Source organism: Myxine glutinosa, chromosome 9 (assembly GCF_964187855.1).
Source record: "Myxine glutinosa chromosome 9, kmMyxGlut1.1, whole genome shotgun sequence".
NCBI lineage: Eukaryota > Metazoa > Chordata > Myxini > Myxiniformes > Myxinidae > Myxine > Myxine glutinosa.
Genome location: NC_136269.1, coordinates 81,246,470 through 81,265,724, shown reverse-complemented (window position 1 = coordinate 81,265,724; position 19,255 = coordinate 81,246,470). Strand labels below are relative to the sequence as shown.

Sequence of the window (19,255 nt, the reverse complement as noted above, 5' to 3'; positions counted from 1 at the left end):
GCGATGAGTATCATGGTGGCAAACAGTTGTCTGTCAGCTCTCAGGACGATCTCCTTGTTTGTGCCCTTCACAACTTTCTGCTTGATCTTACCAAAGGTCTTCAAGTTTAGCTTGTTCAATGTGTCATGAAAGCCTGTTCCCTCTTCAAGACGTTTCTGGAAGCTTTGATACGCCGCTTCCCCCTTTTGCAGGGTGTTGAGTAGGTCATTAGAAACGTCCTCCCTCGCAGCCGCTCCGGTAGATATACTGAGAAGACATGACGGATCATCGGCGAATGGATTGGTCCAGTCATTTTCCAGTAGATCACAGATAGCTGTGACGCCAGACTCATCACGTTTGATGCGAGAAGTAGACAAGTCAGGGTGCTTGGCGTGAGATGTGTCGCTGCCATTCACAAGGATAGTTTCTCGTAGTTGCCTCAGTGCAGATACAGTCGGGACCGAAGGGTGCACATGTGACGGAAGTGGTACTGTATCTTTCTCCACACTTGCTAATTTGTCTATGCATAGCGCTGTCTCGATTTCTTCCAGAACTGTGTACGAACATCCGTGCCCGAGTCGATTCAATATTCTGATGACCTCTGTATTACCGGTGAGCGTTTTCATGACCCACGGAAGTAGGACATGCTTCGATGTTCTGATGGTACCCCGGTGTACAGCATTGATGATATCTTGAGCCATCGACCATACCAGTGTGTCGGCACGCGCAGAGCTACCCCCACTCCCGCAAATCAAAGTATGCAGAAATACACGAAGAGAATCTGGTATCTTCACGTAATCTGAAGTGAGTTCTGCTGGCTGAGGCGGCCAACGTTCATTGTAATGAGCATCTTTGATCTGGTGTCGCAGTGAAGTAGCTGCACGCACAATGTTACTTTCACCGTCCGTTCGTTCAAATGCTTTCACTTCTGCTTTCAGGTTTACGCACTCTGCAGCAATCTCTCGCTTTGTCAGATTATCGGGCATCAAGTATACACGGTGTTTCACATTGAAGAAGATGAGCGATTCTCCAAACTCTCTTTGTAATGTGCGCTGCAGATTCTTCTTGATGGAGTCACGAACATCAACTGAAAATGTATCTGAAGACAGGATATCTGTTGCAACATCAACTATTGGAACAATCCTCGGGTTCAAGAACAAGTCAGTGCGAATGAAATTGAATATACATCGTATCATTTCTTTTTTCTCGATATTATCTTCAATGTCAGTTTCTACTTGAGGTTTTTGGGGCCGTGTGTAGTTTCTATAGCAGGAGAAGTGGTAGTGAGCCTAAGCTGCAACCATATCTCGTGTAGTCAATGCCAAAACTCTCTCATCATTGCGAGCTGTCGCAGCATCTCTTATTGTCTTATCTGCTCGAAGTTCAACAGCCAAGACAACTGTTTCACGGGTACGACTGCCTTTTATGAATTTTGAAGCACGCTGGCAAAAAATGCATTTATCATCGTAGACCGTTGAAGTTGATCCTGTCTCTTCCCGTGATGATCGCCGTCGAACCGCATCGCCAGTATCAACTGAAGAACTTCTAGCTGCATTGGTCAAAGTAGCTAGGTGGTTTTTGTGAGTGAAGTCTGATCTACAAGCCCTATGGTATAATATTGGAATATTAGGAAGTTCAACTGCGCCTTCTTGGACTAGCTTCAGAATTGGATAAAAGTTTCTAACTGCGGCTGCGTCACACAATGTCTTCCAAGAACTGTTGCCCGCTGCCTTGCTTAGTTCAGAGAGTGGCGACTTCTTGCTGCACAGGATGCACGTTCCGGACTCAGGTTCAATCTTCGCCCGTTTCGCCTCGACACCGGCCATCTCAGCTGAAAGAACAAAAAGACTGACGTTAGATTACTCCGATATCCGAAAAGCTCGCCAGCTTACATAGACATACTCATCCAAGTCAGTGAACATGTTAGATGGCGCCACAATACAACTCTATAATAGAGTTGTATGTGGCGCCATCTAACATGTTCACTTTTAGTTCTTAAGCCACCCACCCCCCCCCCCCCCCCCCCTCAGAAATTAATCAGGTCACCGCAACAAATCTCAGACTGAGATATAGAATATAGAATATAGATATAGAATAGACTGACGTCACTTTCGGCACTGGGTTCTGTGGGTTGATTATCGGCGGGAAATTCCAACTGACATAGTTTCGGTTTGTGGAAAGTGCATGCCTTTTCATATATTTTTTGTGTACACTCGTGGTGGATGATATGTTTTAGTTTTTGAGTTATTTTTATAGACAGATAAACGGTGTAGCACAATGCATAATTTGGAAAATCATACCAGTGTTGTTTCACTAAAAAAAGTACAAGTCTAATAATAAAATATTGAAAAATATATGATTTTTTTTCGATAATTGATTTTTATAATAATTAATCTAAAACAAAATGCTTCATATTATTTTTTATTTAGACGGTACACATCGGACGTATATTTAGTCGTCAACCGCACATCGATAGCTAGTATAGAAGTCCAGATACACGTGCAACAATGTACCCCACCAAATGGGCATTTTCGAGCTGGGTGGTTTCAAAGATGGCGTCCATCCGGGCACTAAGCTACCGTTCTCAGATGTCCATCACACCTTTTCTGACACTTGAGACATTGGTCTAATGGAAAATCATAATGAGAATTACTCCCCCCCCGGAGCATTCACTTCAAAAAATGGCCGGTTGGCTCAAGGACTAAATATACCTGGCAAGTTTAAAGTATATCGGACCCGTGGTTGTCGAGAAACAGCGGTCACAGACAAACGTACAAACGTACAAACAAACACACAGAGATTACTGGAATTATAGATAGATATGTTAACTATATATTAAGTATATGTAATTATATGTAATTTAACATATAATTATATATAATTATATGTAATTATTTAATTGTAATAATAATTGGACTTATATGTAATAATATATGTAATTATATGTAATTATTTAATGTAATTTAATATGTAATTATATGTTAACTATATGTAATTATATCTATATGTTAACTATATATTAACTATATGTAATTATATGTAATTTAACATATAATTATATATAATTATATGTAATTATTTAATTGTAATAATAATTGTACTTATATGTAATAATATATGTAATTATATGTAATTATTTAATGTAATTTAATATGTAATTATATGTTAACTATATGTAATTATATCTATATGTTAACTATATGTATTTATATGTTAACTTCGACTGTAATTATATCTGTTATTATAATATATGTTATTAGAATTATAATTATTGGGTGTTAATTATTACAGCTATATATTGTTGTTATGTTTGTATATGTTATTATTAATATTATTTTCAGCTATATCTGATATATACTGCAGAGTGTCATTGAGTGAAAAGATTCATGCTTTAGGCCAGTCAGGTTAATGAATGTCCAATCCGCCGAGCTGCATAAAGATATCCAATGCATTGCTACACATCAGCATGAAGAGAAACAAAGGCTATAGAGCCAATGTTAAGTCTTTTGCCATTACACTGTGCACAGACAAACATAAGTCAAATGCTTAACCCAAAGCTATGTCAAGCTAGAGAGTTCATGGAACACATTAGCCCATGCAGGTGAGAGAAAAGGACATGGGCGAGGTCTGCGAGTAGCAAATTTGATCGGTCGAGATGATGTAAAAATGCCGTTATATTTTGTCGAAGTATTGCTAGTCTAAAGGGGTTTTTAAAGTGCCAGAAAGGCGATTTGTGTTCTACAATGTTGAAGCATATCATTCAATTGAAATAAAATATATATTTTAAAGGTTGTATAAAAACAATTTGGAAGGTTACCACCGTTGAAGCACCATCTTTTACACCACCCTATATGAATGAATGAATGAATGATCGTTTTAAAGGCCATTTTTCCCCACTATAGCGGGGGTTAGCCTTGCAGGCCCCATGACAATCATGGTTCCCTGTTTGAGGCAATGTTTTTATGGCCAGATGCCCTTCCTGACGCCAACCCTTGGTCACACTCTTACGATGCACAGGGATACGGTGTACCTATTCTGAATCAGGGTACACACCGGGATCATTCATCCCAGCAAGCTGGTACTCAATTTGCCGACCTCGGAAGGATGACAGGCTGAGTCAACCCCCCTGGCGTTAATTCAGTGATCGACCAGGATTACGAACCCCAGATCCTAGGATCCCAAGCCAGCACCCTAACCGCTAAGCCAACACCAGTCTATTATTACCCTATAATTATTTTGACTATTATTTTGGCCATTATTTTGGCTATTATTACCCCATAATAATTAGTTATTTGTGCCTGTTGTTTGTGTCCTTTATGACATCGCTAAAAACAGCAAGTTTCCTGTTTGGAATTATTTTCAATTTTGTTTGACAGACAGACAGGCAGAGAATGAAATGATCGCACTCCTTTCTGCACGTGTGCGATTGGAACTACTGTAATTTAAAGCCAAAGTACTGATAAACTACAGGTTTGTTTTCCAATTTGTGTTCAAAATATAACATTCAATTGAAATGGCGTTGCTCATCAATCATGAGCTCACATTTGTGGGCAGACAGACAGACGAAGTGAGCCAATAATTGCTTAACCCCGCTTTTCGCTTCACGTGTCGGGTAATTATTATTTTTCGTCAAACATTTGTTGAACACTGTGAGACTGAATGCAGTTTAATGCGATTCAGCAAAACGAATGAATATTATCCAGCCGTCCGCACTTGGTGTTACCAAATTCAACTGGATGGGATGGCGTCACTGAAAGTGATCCGGAGTTTATCAAAATTCGATTTGTTTCATTTTTGTCATATCATGACTACACGGTTGATGTATTTCGGGTTTAGCTATAAAATAATATTAATTTAAAAATATAATTTATTCGCCTTTTTGTCGATCTTATTGACACCATCGGTGTCTTGAATGGTAATCAATGACCTGCCGAGCGTGTGAGGGACTGGGAAGATCTTTCAAAGGTAAACTCTGCCTTGGGCGGCATTTCGTACATGCCCCATGAACTTGTAGATCGATCGATCAAAGGACCGTCACATCACGTGACATGCATCCACACACTCCACAGGCTTGAGGCTGAGTTTTTCCCTTTCTTACAAATTGGTGAAGTACCCCTTTGCATTGCTTAACTAAAGTATTACATCATATGAGACATCTGAATACCTCATGACCTCACATGTTTCCTGATAATAAGTGGCATCTTTCTTCTGTCTCAAAAATACTTCATTTTTTTAATCCACCGAATCCACTGTTAGAATAGGGCAAAAACAACAACAACAACAACAACAACAACAACAGGCATTTTCAGGCCATTTTCCCTGCTAGATCGGGGGTTAGCCTTGCGGGCCCCATGACAATCTTCTCCATTTTGCTCTATTTTGTTATAATTTTGTCTTAGAATAGGGCAAAAAGAATAAACCAAACACAGTATTGACGTATTTATCTATTTTCACATCTATTTTTGAAGGAGGGTTCTTATGAAATCTGGCTTGAAAGTCATCAAATAAGTTGGTCATTGTTTTTTTCCCAGTCTGGTTATGTTCATGCACCCAAATATTCATCATGAAATGCTCTTCTAATGCTAAAGGGCTTTGGTCACTCATATTATGCATCATCTTCAAAGACCTGTACCCCAATTCACCTGAACAACACATGGAGGTAAAGTGGCATAAGGGATGTCAATTTTATCCACATAGTATATGTATATACAGGGTGTACCAAAAGATTACTACCATAATTACATCAAATTCACAATAAATTTCTAACGATTTTTGGGACACCCTGCAAAAAAAATTCTGGTTACTTCCGGATTTAGAATCGGCTAGAAGACATGAACTACTTGGAGAACAAAGGACCTTCATGAAAATTCTCTCTAAGGAGGTATAAATTAAATGGGAATAAGAGAAGACTGACGGAGGGAGAGGAGGTGGAGGGGTCTTGAGTTGATGTGTGTGTCACATCTGGTTTACTGAATAAGCTCACGTTTGGAAGACTCGCTTGCCACGGTGTATCAATCTATCGAAGGACCGTAACATCACGTGACATTCTCATATGTCATAGTGCAAATTCGTTTTTAAAATATGTGCATAAATGTATATGTACATAAATGACACCATAAATGTATAAATGTTAAAATATATGTATACGTACAGTCATGGCCAAAAATATTGGCACCCTTGCACCTTTTTCAAATAACGCACCATTTCTTCAAGAAAATTGTTGAAATTAAACAATCTTTTGGTATCCACATATGTATTTCTTTGGTTTGCAGTGGAACAAAACGAAAAAAGTTTTTAAAATAATTACTAAATCTTAGCTTATTCCACACCGAAATCCGAAAATGGCCCGGACAATATTATTGGCACCTTTTAGAAGTTGTTCGAAATAATTAGATTTCAAGCAGGTGATTCTCCTTTACTTTGGAAATGAACTCACCTGTGGTGAGTTGAAGGTGCCTGCAATATAAAACTCACTCATTCAACCAGTTTCAATAGAGAAAAGGAGTCATTCTGCTCTTTTGTGTCAATGTGTGCACAACAATGAGCATGGAGAAAAGCAAGACAACCAGAGAATTGTCTGAGGAGATCAGACACAAGATTGTAGCAAAGCATGGACAATCTCAAGGATACAAGTCCATCTCCAGAGACCTTGATGTTCCTGTGTCCACCGTACGCAATGTTATCAGCAAGTTTAAGGCCCATGGTACTCTAGCCAAGCTCCCTGAATGTGGCTGCAAGAGAAAACATGATCGAAGTTTGCAGTGAAGGATTGTTCGAATGGTGGAGAAAGCACCTCGATCAACTGCCAAGCAGATTCAAGCTGACCTTCAGACACAAGGTACAACAGTTTCAACTCGCACCATCCGTCGCCAACTCAATGAAAGGGGGTTCTATGGTAGGAGACCCAGGAGGACCCCACTGCTGAGAAAGCCTGACTGGAGTTTTCCAAAATATACCTGAACAAGCCAAAATCCTTCTGAGAGAATGTCCTGTGGACAGATGAGACCAAATTAGAGCTTTTTGCTAAAGCACATCATCTCTATGTTTACAGAAAACAAAATGAAGCCTTCAAAGAAAACAACACCTTCACTACAGTCAAACATGGAGGAGGTTGAGTGATGTTTTGGGGTTGCTGTGCAGCCTCTGGCACTGGGTGCCTTGAATGTGTGCATGGAATCATGAAATCAGGAGATTACCAAGGTATTTTGGAGCGCAATGTTCAACCCAGTGTCAGAAAGCTGGGTCTCCATCGAAGGTCGTGGGTCTTGCAGCAGGACAATGACCCCAAACACACTTCAAAAAGCACCCAGGAATGGTTCAAGACAAAACGCTGGACTGTTCTGAAGTGGTCAGCAATGAGTCCAGATCGAAATCCCATTGAACACCTGTTGGGAGATCTAAAAACAGCAGTTGGGAGAAGGCACCCTTCAAATCTGGGAGGACTGGAGCAGTTTGCACAAGAAGAGTGGGCCAAACTGCCAGTAGAGGGGTGAAGGAAGCACATTCATGGCTTTCGGAAGCACTTGACTGCAGTTATTTTGTCCAAAGCCTGTGCTACCAAATATTAAGTCTTGGGTGTCAATAATTTTGTCAATGCCATTTCTTTTTATTTTCTGATTTGAAAGGATATATTAAGATCTGAATCAAAAACAAAGGTTCTGCAATATTAACAGTGAAATAAAAAATTGTGGAGACCATATACTTTTGTCAATTTCAATTTATTTTTTGAGAAAATTGAGAGTTATTTGAAAAAAGAATGAAAATTGGAGTTTTTGTTAAGAAATGGCAAAGGAGAATCCACCTCCCTCCCCCTTATCCCCACACAGACACTCTCTCCCACCGTGTTCAACCTCTCACTTTCTTGTCAATGTTGCAGTTACAGTCATGAATACCAACAATTTTGTACATTATTTTCAGCGATGTTAATGTAACATTCAGCTTTAAAAAAACTAATTTTCTTCGAATTATCCTCACTCCTCTGTTCTATCAGCATCCCTGCCTGTCGGTGTTTGGTTTGTGGGGGGGGAGAGAGGGGGTGTATGCCTTTAACAGCGTATGAAAATGAGCAAATCCTCTTGCGCTTGACTTGTCAAGCATTATGACAGTGATGTACCACGCTCAGCTACTTATAGTCCTGATGTTGTTTGCAATTCAAACGTTAGCTCACCGAGTTAAATAAATAAGGTTTATTCCATCAGCCAGATAGAAAAGTGTTCAATTGACCCACATTGACTTATCAACTTTGCTTTTTGTGATGTATTTAAGAGCAAGATTTTGCCAAACGTAAGTAATTTCGTCAGACATCATCTGTGATTAAAATTTTGAATTTATAATAAAAGTCATTCTAAAAGCATACAAGCACATCCATAGCAAACCCGCTCCCCATCCTCCCCCACCAATACAAACCCCTCTTGTCCACCAACACTGATTTCCTGTTTCCATACCTCAAGATTTCTGTAGATGTGTCTTTGCGTCACCATGATAGATTAATGAATGTCATGGAAAAAAAAAGAAGTATATTTTGAGGACCTGAATAAAAGCTTCAACGTTGGGCATTTAAAGATGTTCTAGACACATTCGAGGCAATGTTTAACTTTGACAAATATTATTTATATATACGTAAATATATAAATATTCCAATTTGAGCCTCCTCTGTTATTTTTTTATTTATCCTACAAGCTTTAGTTGCTTGCCTTTGTTTATCGATTATTGTTGTGTGAGTCCAATCTGTCACCCTTACCAAATCTCTTTTGTAGATGCTGGTTAAATAAGATTTGGAATGAACCTCATATGCAGTACATGAGATATTAGATAACCTGCTGCAATATAACTGAAAGATAGTGTTGTGTTCCAATATTTCTCACATCAGTCTTGAATCATAAATTTCATCCTGGGTCATTCCATAGTGGTTTTACTGAACCACCCTTAATGTCCCATTTGGGCCGGAAATATTCAGTCCCATCACAATGCTTGGGGTTAATCAACAAAGAGCCATTTAGGGTCACTTACTCCGTCGTTCTATACCTGTCAGTTGTCCCTGGCTCTTGTAGCCCTTGTGTGCTCCCTTGTGAATGTTGAGGCTTCATTCGGGATATTGCAATGGTTTAAACATGCCACCGGAGTGTGCAGAGAACACTATTTACGACCTTCTGCAACTCGTCTGCACAGAATTTCATTGCCAATTGGCTGACTTATGCTTGGAATTGTGGCCACGGGGATTAATCTCAGGCCTTTGCCACAAGTTGTTTGAAAATATATGCATGGAGATTCGCTTTTTAGCGTGGGCAGGGCTTTTTTATCAACTTTTTACAGGTTACTACCGCAATAAATTGCAACTGCCAGTGGATATGTTAATGTCCATAAGCAACATGAGAGTTGACTAGCAGGTACGTCTCAATCGCATCGCGTCTCTGAAACGGTTTTGATAAGGGGGCCATATTTACGAGTCTCATTTAAATCTGCAGTTGAGTCGCCAAGAGAAAACGAAAACAAAGTGGCAACAATTTTTCAACAATCTGTAATTCAGCCATCATGCATCCTTGTATCACACGGTTTCTATGGGAGGTGAAGTAGGATTATCATAGGCAAGTTTTGGATGTTGTTTGTATTGCTAATTCACACTCTTTAAATTGTGTGAATGTGTGTACGTACTTCTGCCGAAAAAAGGCGTTTGACAACAGAAAAAGGAGAAGTTGATGTGAAAGTAAGGGCAGTTCTGTTTCAACGCCTTTATTTTAATGGGCCGGAAATATTCTATCAGATGCAATCTTTTTTTAGTCCTGTACTCAGTCCTTAAAAAGTCTTAAAGTCTTTTTAAGGAAAACAATCCTTTTGGTATAACCATGATTTTGCAGCACAAGAAAGACTGAACTTATTTTAATGGAATATCAATCGGATGCAATCAATATAATTATTTATGGAACAGTAAGTTTTTTTTTAAGGAACACAATCCTTTTGGTATAACCATGATTTTGCAGCACAAGAAAGACTGAACTTATTTGAATGGAATATCTATCGGATGCAATCAATATAATTATTTATGGAATAGTGAGTCTTTTTAAGGAAAACAATCCTTTTGGTATAACCATAATTGTGCAGCACAAGAAAGACTGAACTTATCTGAATGGAATATCTATCGGATGCAATCAATATAATTATTTATGGAATAGTGAGTCTTTTTAAGGAAAACAATCCTTTTGGTATAACCATGATTTTGCAGCACAAGAAAGACTGAACTTATTTGAATGGAATATCTATCGGATGCAATCAATATAATTATTTATGGAATAGTGAGTCTTTTTAAGGAAAACAATCCTTTTGGTATAACCATGATTTTGCAGCACAAGAAAGACTGAACTTATTTGAATGGAATATCTATCGGATGCAATCAATATAATTATTTATGGAATAGTGAGTCTTTTTAAGGAAAACAATCCTTTTGGTATAACCATGATTTTGCAGCACAAGAAAGACTGAACTTATTTGAATGGAATATCTATCGGATGCAAACAATATAATTATTTATGGAATAGTGAGTCTTTTTAAGGAAAACAATCCTTTTGGTATAACCATGATTTTGCAGCACAAGAAAGACTGAACTTATTTGAATGGAATATCTATCGGATGCAATCAATATAATTATTTATGGAATAGTGAGTCTTTTTAAGGAAAACAATCCTTTTGGTATAACCATGATTTTGCAGCACAAGAAAGACTGAACTTATTTGAATGGAATATCTATCGGATGCAATCAATATAATTATTTATGGAATAGTGAGTCTTTTTAAGGAAAACAATCCTTTTGGTATAACCATAATTATGCAGCACAAGAAAGACTGAACTTATTTGAATGGAATATCTATCAGATGCAATCAATATAATTATTTATGGAATAGTGAGTCTTTTTGAGGAAAACAATCCTTTTGGGATAACTATAATTATGCAGCACTAGAAAGACTGAACTTATTTGAATGGAATATCTATCGGATGCAATCAATATAATTATTTATGGAATAGTGAGTCTTTTTAGGGAAAACAATCCTTTTGGTATAACCATAATTATGCAGCACAAGAAAGACTGAACTTATTTGAATGGAATATCTATCAGATGCAATCAATATAATTATTTATGGAATAGTGAGTCTTTTTAAGGAAAACAATCCTTTTGGTATAACCATAATTATGCAGCACAAGAAAGACTGAACTTATTTGAATGGAATATCTATCAGATGCAATCAATATAATTATTTATGGAATAGTGAGTCTTTTTAAGGAAAACAATCCTTTTGGTATAACCATAATTATGCAGCACAATAAAGACTGAACTTATTTGAATGGAATATCTATCGGATGCAATCAATATAATTATTTATGGAATAGTGAGTCTTTTTAAGGAAAACAATCCTTTTGGTATAACCATAATTATGCAGCACAAGAAAGACTGAACTTATTTGAATGGAATATCTATCAGATGCAATCAATATAATTATTTATGGAATAGTGAGTCTTTTTAGGGAAAACAATCCTTTTGGTATAACCATAATTATGCAGCACAAGAAAGACTGAACTTATTTGAATGGAATATCTATCGGATGCAATCAATATAATTATTTATGGAATAGTGAGTCTTTTTAGGGAAAACAATCCTTTTGGTATAACCATAATTATGCAGCACAAGAAAGACTGAACTTATTTGAATGGAATATCTATCGGATGCAATCAATATAATTATTTATGGAATAGTGAGTCTTTTTAAGGAGAACAATCCTTTTGGTATAACCATAATTATGCAGCACTAGAAAGACTGAACTTATTTGAATGGAATATCTATCGGATGCAATCAATATAATTATTTATGGAATAGTGAGTCTTTTTAAGGAAAACAATCCTTTTGGGATAACCATAATTATGCAGCACTAGAAAGACTGAACTTATTTGAATGGAATATCTATCGGATGCAATCAATATAATTATTTATGGAATAGTGAGTCTTTTTAAGGAAAACAATCCTTTTGGGATAACCATAATTATGCAGCACAAGAAAGACTGAACTTATTTTTTCATGACCATCTTTTTTGTCTTTTGCTGTTTTCCTCCTTTCGCATTTATGAAATGGCCCCTAAAAGCAGGAAATCCCATATGGCATTTCCCCGAGTACATTTATGGATATAATAACGTGAATGGGCACCCTTTCTGTCATGGAGTCCCATTGAAAGGTTGCATATTCCAAATTGTGCAGAATAATTTCACATCCCCAAGGTCCTGCCTTGTGTCACTGACATGAACTTGAGCAAGCACAGTGCTTATGAAATGCTATACATCGCATTCCCTTCAAACTGTGGGACTCAAGGCACCCAGCAAATACATCCCTGTGAGATGATATCTGATTACCTTTCCGGATACATCATGGAGGTGAGAACCCAATGGCACATCACGTATATCTTGCAGTGGACAACCGCCCGTCATCATTGGAGTCCTACCTCTATAGAAAAGGAATTTCTTGACGTAGCATGACTATAACGTTGAGTACAAAAGCAAAAAAATAATCAGAAACGGGATTTCTAAGATGATGTAGCAATAAATAATTAGAAAATAATATTTTGTCGTGCTTGACAGCCTCAAGGTTAATTGCTCAGACAATCGGGAAAATACTCGAATGTGATTGGCGAAGTTATGCAGATGTGCCTAGGAATGTTTGTGTACTACAACAATGTGCTCTAGATTATTGGTTTTGTGTACTATGATCGATAATATGATGTGGAATTCATTTTGGGACACACTTTGTGAATTATTAAATGAGCTAGCAGGGATCCGTGGAAATTCTACGTGATGTAAAATGTGACTTCAAGACCTCAACTCTCCCTTCGCCCTCCCCCTCTCTCTTATACCCTTCGTCACCCATCCCCCCTTGCACTCTCCTCTCTCCTCTCCCCCCTCTCTCTACTCCCCCACTCTCTCTCACTCTTTCTGTTTCTCTTTCTCTTTCTCTTTCTCTTTCTCTTTCTCTTTCTCTCTCTTTCTTTCTTTTAGCCCAGGTAACCAATCGGCCTGTAGTATAAAGCAGTGAGAGAGGCAGAAAGTGTAACTTGCATATATCATCCTGAACGTTTTACAGAATTTTTTATCCATTCACAAAATCAAAACCGAGACCTCACAAACCCGCCACTTACCTTATTATTCTCAAGAAACACTAGTCTCTCCAAATATCCACATGTCGACTCGTTTACATAACTGCAGCGCCTACACAGACATCTTGGCCGCAGTTCCTGTACACCAGAGGGTTATTGAACAAGCAAAATGGCGGTGATTTTGGTTTGAAGCCACGCCCAGATGGACAAACGAAGGGAGGCTGGCGGAAAATATTATTAAATAGATCCCACTACGTTAAGCTATGCTAATTTGCAAAATACTGATACTCTTAGGTTTCAGAGGTCGATTTGTGAGAGACCACAACAACCAAGTTTTGGGTCGAAGTAAGAAACTGATTAGCTATGAGGTCTAATGGAATCTATATTATTACTCACGCCAAGGCCTTAGGCGGAGCGAGTGAGTATTGCGATGATCTGTGAGTTTGTCTGTTTTTTAGCACAATAACTGCACAAGGAGGGTACCGTAACTAGGAATCCCCAAATTTGGTACAGAGTTTCATATTAGTGGATGTCTCGGAACAGTTCATCTCACAAGGAAAATTATAAAAGAAAAATGAGTACAGGACTATTTTTACTATCACCGAGGCATCACATCAGTGTATATATGTATATATATATATATGTTAGTGCCCTCTGGGGCGATCGGTATTGCACAAAGAGAAATCAACAACGTAATTCGGCACCTCCATTGAGTATGTTTTTGTTTTCCATCACAATTTTGGTTTTCCATCAATGCTTTTTAAAGTTACATCCACCGATGCTTTGTTTCAGTTTTCTCAACCGGAAGTAGTCATTGGAATGCAGTGAAAGGGAGTACAATGTAGTAAATAGGACGAAGAAGGAGTTCAGATCGCATTTTGTTGCTTTATCAGTTTCAAATCAAGAGTTGTGAGCTGGAACAATATCTTCTTGTTAACCGTGCTCTATACGTAGTATCGGTTCTTCCAAAGCAGTTTCCTTGGCTGGGGTTACAATCCTGTATGCGTCTCCACTCTGATGCAGGGCAATGTCTTGGAGAAACAAAATTCCACATCCACATCGCTTCTCTTTAGGATTGTCCTTCACTCGATCCTTCATTGAAACGGGAATAATGTACCTCATTTGGTGGACTTTATTGTTGTGAATTCTCTATTATAATTATTCAATTGGAACATCGTAATACAAATCCCATAATTTTTCCAGCTGATGCTATTCTGACTTCGAATTTCATGGTGGAGAGGAATCGCGGTTACCCCAGGCTATACTTTTGTGGGGATTTGCAAACTCATATTACCTGCACATCTTGAACCAGAACAGCACTCGGTAGAGAGCATACCTCCACCAGGCTGAACAGTCTATGTTTTGTATCCCACTGATAGGCCGGATCTGAATTCGGACCTAAACCAAAATCTAATCGGCTTGTTCTTGTCCCCTGACCAACTCATCCACCAAGTTTAGTCATAACTCGTCCATAACCTTTATTAAATATCATGTTATATAGCGCTTTTTGACCAATCTCTCAATGGTGAAGAATCACTTACAATTAAATAATTCTCGTATTTGAATCCATATTCAGATCTTCACCAAAATGGAATCGATTTTCCCATGTTACACACCCAACCTGCCCACCAAGTTTCGGCAAATCTGTCCATAACTTTTTGAGATATCCTTCTATATGTCGTTTTTGGCCCAATCTCACAATGGTTAAGAATCACTTAAAAATTGTACAAGCCGGATCCATATCTGATCTCGATCTTCACTAAAATCTAATAATTTCGTCCTTGTCACACACACTACCTCTCCGCCAAATTCCGTCCGAATCCGTCCACAACTTTTTGAGATATGCTGTTCACAGACAAACAGACAGACAAACAGACAGACAAACAGGCAGACAAACAGACAGACAGACAGACAGACAGACAGGGGTGAAAACATAACCTCCATCTACCTTCGGTGGCGGAGTTATTAACGACCTGCGCAAGAGACAAACAGACAAACAGACAGACAGACAGACAAACAGACAGACAGACAGACAGACAGACAGACAGACAAACAGACAGACAAACAGACAGGGGTGAAAACATAACCTCCATCTACCTTCGGTGGCGGAGGTATTAACGACCTGCGCAAGAGGCTTTCCTCGATCCTTTGTATACATGTATCATGTCTACAAAATATTTTTTTGAGATTGCCTTCCCATGATGCTCTCTCGTTGGTTGTAATCTCTGCAGGTGAGCATCAAAAGGAAAAATGAGGCCCATCCAGATGTTTCAGGATTAAGCAAATTACCATTTTCAGATGTTCTTTATCACAGCATCTTCAATCCAATGGCTCTTGGAAGGATTGCCACTGAGTCCTGAACATCTTGTAGTTGTAGCTCATTTGTTATGATTTTTTTTGATATCCCTTTCCAGAACTTAACTCATATTCATTCAAAATCATTTTTTCCACCTTGTCAACATTTGTATGACATGTACTTTTTAGGGACACTTTCCTGGGATCATATTTTATCTGATATATTATTGCTTTAAACGCATTGGCCTACTTATATTGACGACTTGATAGGAAGGGGAATCCCTGTCTAAAAGTATAATCCTTACCATTATGGATACTATATAATCCTTTACTTATTGTCAAGGATTTGTATCACAATTCCATTTCATAATTTTTCCATAAATGATATTTGGACATGTAAACTATCTATAAACATGCCTGGAATGAAATATATGGGCACGAGGAGTTTGTAAACCAGGAATGAAATACAGTCACGTGAAAAAGTAAGTACACCATGCAAAGTTTTGACTTTTTCAACATATTTCAACATACAGCTATTTGATCTTCATTTCAACAATATTGATAGATAAAGGTGATATAATATAACAAATATCATGAAACATTGACATTTTGTAGTCCATTTTATGATTTAAATAAACATAAATGCAAATTTCGCATGTGGAAAAAGTAAGTACACCCTTGGCTCTAATAGGTGGTATTGCCCCCTTTGGCAGAAACAACCTCAAGTAGGTGTTTCTTATAACTGTCTACCAGTCTCTGACATCGACTGGGAGAAATTTTTACCCACTCCTCCATGCAGAATTCTTTCAGCTGTGCAATGTTTGAGGAGTTTCTTGCATGCACAGCTCGTTTAAAATCCCACCACAACATCTCGATGGGATTTCGATCCCGGCTTTGACTTGGCCATTCCAGAACCCTCCATTTCTTTCTTTTCAGCCATTCCTCGGTGGATTTACTGGTATGTTTAGGGTCATTGTCATGTTGCAAGGTCCACCTTCAGTTGAGCTTCAACTTTCCGACAGATGGCCTCACATTATCCACAAGCATCTTCTGGTACAATGAAGAATTCATAGTGGATTATATGATGATGAGCTGTCCAGGCCCTGATGCAGCAAAGCTGCCCCAAACCATAATATTTCCACCACCATGCTTTACAGTTGGTATCAGGTTATTGTGGTCAAATGCTGTCTTTGGTTTTTGCCAAACATGTCTTCTGGTACTGTGGCCAAATAGCTCTACCTTTGACCCATCTGTCCAGAGCACATTGTTCCAGAAGTGCTGGTCTTTGCCTAGGTGTTCATTGGCAAACTTTAGTCTTGCCCTGATGTTCTTTCTGTACAGCAAAGTTTTCCTCCTGGCACACATCCCATGTAGATCAAATTTGTGCAGCCTCTTTCTAATGGTAGACTCGTGCACTTTGACATCAACAGTGGCAAGAGCTACCTGTAGGTCCAGTGATGACATTCTGGGCTTCTTAGAGACTTCTTTCAGCATCTTGCGGTCTGCTCTCAGGCTGAACTTGCTGGGGCGGCATGGCCTGAACAAGTTGGCAGTTGCTTGGAATCTTCTCCACTTGTAGATGATCTTCCGGACAGTCGAATGATTGATTTCACATTGTTTGGAGATCTTTTTAAATCCCTCCCCAGACTCGTCGGCATCTATAACCTTCTTTCTGAAGGCCTCAGAAAGCTCTTTTGATCTAGGCATGGTGACGCCGCACACTTCAACAACAAAGAGCAAACCAAACTAAATGTCTGAGGTTTAAATAAGACAGGTTCCTCCAAGATCCTCTCTAACGATGTTCTAATCATTTGCACCTGATTCTAATTTTACGTATTTGTAGTGATAAATGTAGGGGTGTACTTACTTTTTCCACATGCGAAATTTCCATTTATGTTCATTTAAATTATACAATGGACTACAAAATGTAAATGTTTCATGATATTTGTTATATTATATCACCCTTATCTATCAATATTGTTGAAATGAAGATCAAATAGCTGTATGTTGGAATATGTTGAAAAAGTCAAAACTTTACATGGGGTGTACTTACTTTTTCACGTGACTGTACGAGTTCAATTTGAATGTGCAACAAAAAAAGTTTGCTCTGGTGATGTTGCACTCAATTTCGACTTTCTAAACAGGAAGTGAGCATTGGTATGCAGGGAGAGGGAGTGCAATCTTGTAAATGGGAGAATGAATAAGTTCAAATACCATTTCTGGTGCTTTTGCAGTTTCATAACCTGATAGCTAAGCCTTTTAGATAGCTATAAGATAAGTTTTATAATAATTATATATTTTGCCTTGTCTCCACGAGCAAGTTCGACTGAACTATTTCAGGCCTTAACTTATACAAGCTGTGAGGAAGACTGGAAGACTATATCTGGCTACAGTTCTGCTCAACATGGCTGATTCCCTTTGTCCTGTTGCCATGTATTGAGGTATAATATTAAATGGTGTTTGCTTCATATATATTTACATGTAACCTGCTGAATATGAGAACCAGCGTTAAATTAAATATAATGTCCTTCTACAATCTTCCACTATCTGAAATGTTTATGTTCTGGCCTGCTTGCCTAGTTGTTTTTGTAAAACTTCTTCATTTTATTTAAATTACTTAGCTAGTTCTTTTTGCAACGTAGGCCCTAAATCATCTCTTTGGACCGGTCGGGGCCTTTAAACAACAACAACCAACAACAACAACACACCTTCCTGCACTTCTGTCCTCTGCACTACTCCATCCTAAGAGGTAGGCAGCACATGTTGTTGTTGTTGTTGTTGTTGTTTGCTTAAGGTCTGTCTACGTGGGGCATTCAAAAAGTTACACAAATGAAATACTTGTTAATACAATAGTCCAAGAAACAGCAGTTAAATTATTAATTAATATACGAGTGTTTGCAATCAGTAAGAAAAAGGTATTTTCCCACTAATTATATATCTGATTAATATATTGAAGGATTAATACAAAAAAAAATCCTTGGCGTGTCTTGGACTATAGTGTAGCAGCATAGCAAACCTGTTGTGCATTTTGTGATACAAGCACCAAATTTGGCACAAATGTACATTAATATGTTGCGAACATTTTCAGATATTGGGCCACTTGAAATTCCGTAATTTTTTTTTTCAAATTTTTTCAAATTTCGTAATTTCAAATTTTTCGGGTGACACCGTCACAATTTCGGTCTTCGAGGCCGGCCGATATAGTGGGGCGGCTTAGCCCAAATATTCAAAAGAATTGTGCATTTTGTGATACAAGCACCAAATTTGGCACAAATGTACATTAATATGTTGCGAACATTGTGTGGTCAGCAATGAAGACGAGAGTCTGAATTACATGTATGCAAAAGACCTTGTGAACCAGTGAAGCAAATACACGGGTAAGCATGAATTAAATCTAGGGCATGATATAATTTCCATGATGTTTACCTCTACACTCAATGGTGGAAGGAGGTAATGTTTTGATCCCAGCTTGTCTGTATGTCTGTTTGTCTGTTAGTCCACAAAATTCCAGACAAAGCTTGTAGTAGTGGTAGTTGTAGTGGTAGTGGTGATAACAGAAATTGTTATATAGAACTGAACTTATATTATTATTATATGCAGAAAATAACTTCATTTCTATATGCCCTGCAGTGGACAGGTTAATTGGTTTATGCACTGAAGGGGTCACCCTGGTGTGCACTGCTGTGTTCTGCCTCACTGAGTTGTTCAGGTATGATGTACTCAGCACAAGCTTCCGGTCGGCCCGGAGGTGGGGGTGCGGGGCCTGTCACGGAACGTCAAAACAAACGGCCTGCCGGGGCCGCCCAAAAGTCGGGCGTGAGGGGCGCGTCCACTAATGGAACGCCTCTCGCTTC

At 38.4% G+C, this 19,255-nt stretch overlaps 1 protein-coding gene across 2 annotated transcripts in view; it reads left to right on the top strand.

Annotated features, from left to right (window-relative positions):
- Nucleotides 1–19,255, top strand: part of LOC137435291 (teashirt homolog 3) — a 399,441-nt gene that overhangs the window by 343,192 nt on the left and 36,994 nt on the right. The window contains exon 3 of one of the 2 annotated variants that reach the window (XR_010986036.2): nucleotides 18,044–18,150. The exons of the other annotated variant lie outside the window; for it this stretch is intronic. The gene's annotated coding sequence lies outside the window, so the exon portion shown is untranslated. The remainder of the gene's footprint in view (nucleotides 1–18,043; nucleotides 18,151–19,255) is intronic. 2 annotated transcript variants of the gene reach the window in all.